The sequence below is a fragment of the Pleurodeles waltl genome, chromosome 3_1, assembly GCF_031143425.1.
Source record: "Pleurodeles waltl isolate 20211129_DDA chromosome 3_1, aPleWal1.hap1.20221129, whole genome shotgun sequence".
NCBI classification, from domain to species: domain Eukaryota; kingdom Metazoa; phylum Chordata; class Amphibia; order Caudata; family Salamandridae; genus Pleurodeles; species Pleurodeles waltl.
The window spans coordinates 1912098254-1912104253 of NC_090440.1; positions in this window are offsets into that span (position 1 = coordinate 1912098254).

The window sequence follows — 6000 nt, forward strand, 5'->3', positions numbered from 1 at the left end:
AGCAGGTTCGCTTAGATTTGTGGAGGTTGGTGGCAAACCAGAAGGCCTTTCTGTCAGTGATTCTGTTGGAGGGATTCTTGATTGGGGCGAGAGTATTGGCACAGGTGTCGACCCACTGCCTAAAGTTGCGGGCAGTTGCATCAGTGTTGGTGGTGTCGATGGGTGGGTTCCTGGAGAGGGTTGCGATAAGTTGGTCTTCGGTGACCTTGTTCTAACTGCAGTGGGGTATCCGTTGTGGGTGGTGGTGTGTTGTGGGTTCCTTGAAGGAGAAGTGGATGCAGCTGTGGTCTGTCCAGTGGAGTTCGGTGGTGTGGCTGAAGGAGACGTGATTGCAGGCAGAAAAAATAGGGTCGAGTGTGTGTCCTGCGGAGTGGGTCGATGTCGTGACGAGCTGTTTGAGGCCGAGGCTGGAGAGAGTGCTGAGCAGGGTGGCAGTGTTGTTGTCGTTGGTGGTCTCGAGGTGTAAGTTTAAGTTCCAGAGGAGCATGTAGTCAGTGGATGCAAGAGCGTGCATGCTGTTGACGTTGGTGATGGAGCCGCTGAACTGCTGTCGGGGGCCTGTAGATGAGGGTCCCTCAGATGGTGGTGTTTGGGTCAGTGTGGATCTGGAAGTGCAGGTGTTGGGCGGTGCTGAGGGTGTCTTCGGTGCTGGTCGTGATCCTGAGGGTGTTCTTGTTGATGATGATGATGCTGATGCCTCCTCCTGGTTTGTTGGAGCGGTCCCTGAGGGTGATCTTTTAGCCACCCAGGATGGCTATGGCGATGTCAGGTGCTGAGGAGGGGTTCATCCAGGTCTCAGTCAGGAAGGCGACGTCTGGGGAAGCTGAGTCGAGTAGATTCCATAGCTCTACTGCGTGCTTGTGGACGGAGCGAGTGTTGAGGTGGATACATCTGAGATGGTTGCGCCCTGCCTTGTTGGGTGTGTCATTGGCGTGGAGGCTGGTGAAGGTGCAGTTCCGGCAGGAGAAGGGTCCGCAGGTGATCTGCGGGGAGGCTTGAAGGCAGGTGGGAGAGCAGCCGGTGTTGATGGCGCGGAGGGTGGCGGCGTAGTAGTGAAGAAGTGTGTGGCGGCGGTGGGGGGACGGGAGTCAGGGGTTCTGGTGCTGGACGCGGTCCAGGCAGGGACGGGCGCAAATGGGATTGCCTTTGGCGCGCCAGCCATTAAGTAGGGAGGTGGGGGGGAGAGGACCGCTAGGTGGCGGAAGCGGGGGGTGAAAAACGGCATGAAAAAGGGGGCGGAATGGAAAAAAAGGGGTGGGCTGCAGGGGCAGCAGCAGTGGGGAAGAGAGAGAGGGGGGAGAGTGAAAGAGAGAGAGTGTGGAGTGAGAGAAAAATGAGGAAGAGAGTAGGGAAGCAGATGGACAGAAGAGCAGAGAGCAAAGCAGAGAGAGGAGGAGAAGAGGAGGAGAGAGGCAGACGGTAGCCTAGTAGGAAAGCAGAGCTCTCCCACTAGACACCAGGGATGAGGTGCTGGCAGAAGCCTGCGGGTGACAGGGGTCAGGAGCTCAGAGGAGCCAGGGAAAGGGCTCTACTCACCAGGTGGAGCCACAGGAGGCAGAGCAGTGCACTGACCAGGTCAGTGGTATTGCTGCGAACTTGCAGTTGAAAAACTGTCCACACAGCCACTGCAATTGCAGGTCTGACATGTTTACAGAGCTACTCATGTGGGTGGCACTATCAGTGCAGCAGGCCCACTAGTAGCATTTGACTATAGGGCCTGGGCACACAGAGTGCACTTTACTAGGGACTTACTAGTAAATCAAATGTGCCAATCATTGAGAAACCAATCACAAATACAATTTACGCAGGGAGCACTTGCACTTTAGCACTGGTCAGCAGTGGTAAAGTACCCAGAGACCTAAAGCCAGCAAAATCGAAGTTCTGTACATGATCAAAAACAGGAGGTCAGAAGCAAAAGGTACAGTGGAAACCACGCCAAAGGCTGCCAGGTCTAACACATGTCCTCCCCCCCAAGCTGAAAGTGGGGAGAACTATAAAGCTCATGGGAGTTTTCATCACTAAGGCGGAAGAACCTGGACAGACCATCAGCATTGGCGTATTCTGTGCCATGGCGGTGTTCCACTGTAAAGTCCATTCCCTGTAGAGAGATGGACCACCTCAACAGTTTAGGATTCTCACCCCTCATCTGTCACGACTTGAACGCTTCTTACTGCTGTAATCTGCCAGTCTCTGGGCACTACCTGGTTTCTTGCTTGTTCTGGATTGACCAAGGTAGGGGCAACCCTTTCCAGTAGTCAAGGGGCTGCTGATAATAGAACACCAATGTAAAAACAACAGATGATGGACGGAATGCTGAACAAATCAAACATTCACCCCCAGTCACAGATCTGGGTTTAATCCATCAGTTTTTAGGACACCAAGCAGGCCGTAACCTCCAGAAGGAGTCCCAGAAAAAAGAAAAAAAACTTAGCAAAAACCTCAGATCAAGGAACTCCTGAAAAAGATGTTAAAGAAAAGAAAAAATGAGGCACAAAAAAGTCTGGAACAAAAACTGCAGACAGGGAAAAGCAGGTGAAGTCCAAAATCACAGGATATAGAAGCGAGGAGCACAACCAGAACGGAAATGTTTGCAACGCAAGGAACAGAAGACCAACTGTGCTTATAGACTGACAAACAGGAAGTGACTTGCAGGAAGTATTGAAGACACCATCTTGGATTGGGTTAAACCACATTAAAGTAAATTGGAAAATAGCTACAGTATAAAAAGTAGGAAGCACAGCATGCAGGGACGGAAACACAGACACCTGGGAAAGAGAAGATATGGCCAAAGAAGAAACAAAAAGAAAAGGAGAAAAACAGCGATGCCAACTTGGTTGATACGGAAACCAAGAAATTGAACCTCGGTTTTGTTGAACTCACACTTTTCAGGCTTACAGTACAGATTGTTTTGACAGAGTCTTTCCAGTACCTGAAGAACATGCTTAGTATGGTGTTCAGGACAACAAGAATATACCAAAATGTCATCTAGATAGATTACAACACTTTGGTTCAAAAGATCAGAAAAAACTGAATCCATAAATCCTTGGAATATGGAAGGTGCATTAGTCAGACCAAAAGACATGATGCCGTATTCAAAATGGCCTAATGGAGTACGAAAAGCGGTCTTCCATTCGTCACCTTCCTTAATTCGTAAAAGATGATAGGCACCCCGCAGATCTAACTTGGTGAATATCATGGCCCCTTGGACTGCTTCCAAAATATCCTTAATTAGAGGTAGGGGATACCTATCCTTGATGGTAATTTTATTCAACTCTCAAAAGTCAATACAGGGGTGGAGACCTTTAGTCGTCTTTGGTACAAAGAAAAGAGGAGCCCCGGCGGGTGATGAAGAGGTAACAATCAATCCGCTTTGCATGTGTTCATCTATGTATTCCTTAAGTATTTTCCTTTCCTGCTCTAAAAGGAATACATTCTTACGAATGGAACTACTTCCCCAGGTATCAAAGGAATAGCACAGTCATAGTCCCGATGAGGAGGCAAAACGGGTTTTTGAGGCTTCTGGAACATGTTGTAGTATCCTTGATAGCATCTGGGTACTCCTTGAATCATATTAATGGTACTGCTTGCTTCATTAGAAGAGACAATGGACCCTTTCGGAGACCAATAGGAATCTGTCGAATAGCAATGTAATTGACAAAAGTGGGATGAAAGTGTTATAGTCCGTATCTCCCAATTTATATATGGATTATGTTGTGTTAGCCAAGGAATACCTAGAATCATAGTATGGTTAGGGGAAATTATCAAGTCAAAGGCAACGTATTCCTTATGTCTTCCGAATTGCAGGCAAAGGGAGGAGTATTATCCACCACTGGTCTGGAGGTTAAAGAAGAGCCATATTCTGTTTGAACATGTTCGGGGATCTCTTTAGGAACGTAAGGTATTCCTTTTTCCTTGGCCCATTTCTCATCTAGGAACATTCCATTGGCTCCACAATCCAATAATGGAAATACTTGTTCTTCCTGGTTAGGGCACTGTTGAATTACTGAAAATATAAAAAGAGCTGTGGTATCTTCTCTGAAGGAGCTGATGGAAAGTATCTCAATGCCTTCTGTCCCCTTCCTTTTCACAGGGGACGGGAGTTGGCATTTCCCGACGGTCTGATGGAACGGATTGGACACATTCAAATTAAATAACCCGTACTGCCACAATAAAGACACAAACCTCTGCGTTGTCTGTTTTCTCACTCTGCTTCAGATAATGGTCCATGAGCAACATCTATTTGCATGGGTTCTTCTTCTGTGAAAGCTGGTTGTTTCTCTGATTGGTTATCTTTAGGGTGACGTGCAGAAGAGAGCAAGGCTACTGACTGGGACTGAAACCTGGACCTTCGTTTCTCCAATCTACGTTCTTATGAACGGTACTCAATATTAAGTGCCAGGTCCATCAGTTCTTTCAATGATTCTACCTGGGTGGAATGCACCAGTTCATCCTTTATTTTGTCTCGTAACCCCCGACGGAAGAGTGTCACAAAAGTGCTTTCAACACATGTGGTTTGAGCCGCTAGTTGTTTGAAACGGGTTATGTAAGTCAGGACATCCTGATTCCCTTGTTGTATCTAACATAACGCCTCTTCCGCAGTGGTTCCAGTCCAGGTCATTCGAACTTCTGTTTAAAGGCTCGAAGAAAATCTGAATATTTGGATAATAAAGAGACATTGGCAGCTACCAAGGGGGTTGCCCAGGCTAAGGCTGGACCAGACAGGGAGCTTATCTAATAACCAACCTTGGTCTTATCCTGGGTAAACTGAGAAGCTTGAAATGAAAAATTTACTGTTAAAGAGTCCAGAAATTCCTTTAACTTGTTAGTATCTCCAGAATAATGAGGTATTGAGGCAGATATAGTAGATACATCAAGGGATCGAGACACCAGAGCTTGTCTCAGAGCAGTATTTTCGGCACGCAGTTGTTGTAATTCCTGTGCCTGTTGCTGTACGGTATGAAGCATAGACTGTGCAGTTTTCATAACATCTTCAGGTGGTCCTTCCATGGTTCCAGAGAAATGCAGAAGTTTTTGGCGTTGCAATCACGACCTGAATACTTCTTACCACTGTAATCTGCCAGTCTCTGGGCACTACCTGGTTTCTAGCTTGTTCTGGATTGACCAAAGTAGGGGTGACCCTTTCCAGTAGCCATGGTGCTAATGACAAAAGAACACCAAGCAGGCTGTAACCTCCAGAAGGAGTCCCAGAGGAAAAAGCCCAGCTTGGGAAAACCCTCAGATCAAGGAACTCCTGAAAAAGATGTTAAAGAAACAAAAAGAGAGGCACAAAAAAGTCTGGAACAAAAACTGCAGACAGGGAAAAGCAGGTGAAGTCCAAAATCACAGGATACAGGAGCGAGGAGCGCAACCAGAACGGAAGTGTGTGCAACGCAAGTAATAGAAGACCAACTGTGCTTATAAACTGACAAACAGGAAGTGACATACAGGAAGTATTGAAGACACCATCATGGATTGGGAAAAGACACATTAAAGTAAATGGGAAAATAGCCATAGTATAGAAAGTAGGGAGCAAAGCATGCAGGGAAGGAAACACAGACTTCTGGGAAAGAGAAGATATGGCCAAAGAAGAAACAAAAAGAAAAGGAGAAAAAAGAAGAAAAGAAGAAAAACAGCAAAAAACAGGTAAGTAAAACTAGGGGGCAAAAAGTGGGCGCATTGCGAAACAGAACCCAAAGGGAAAGTTTCAGGTTGCGCTGTGGCCCAAAAAGCAGGTTGCGACCCGAAAAGCGGCACGCGGCTGAAACGGCCGTCCGAGACACGGACCGTCTATCTGATCGCAGCCCGCAAGTGGGGTGCCACTGATATTCGCAGCGTCACATCATCTGCATCAACCATCTGAGGTGCCAGTGGTCTGTCTGAACCTGGAAGTGAGTCCCAAACAAATAGGGTCTTAGCTTCTTCAGTGGCCAGACAACAGCAAAAGCCTGCCTTTCAGTTGCACTCCACCTCTGTTCCCGGGACAGTAACCTCCTACTTATG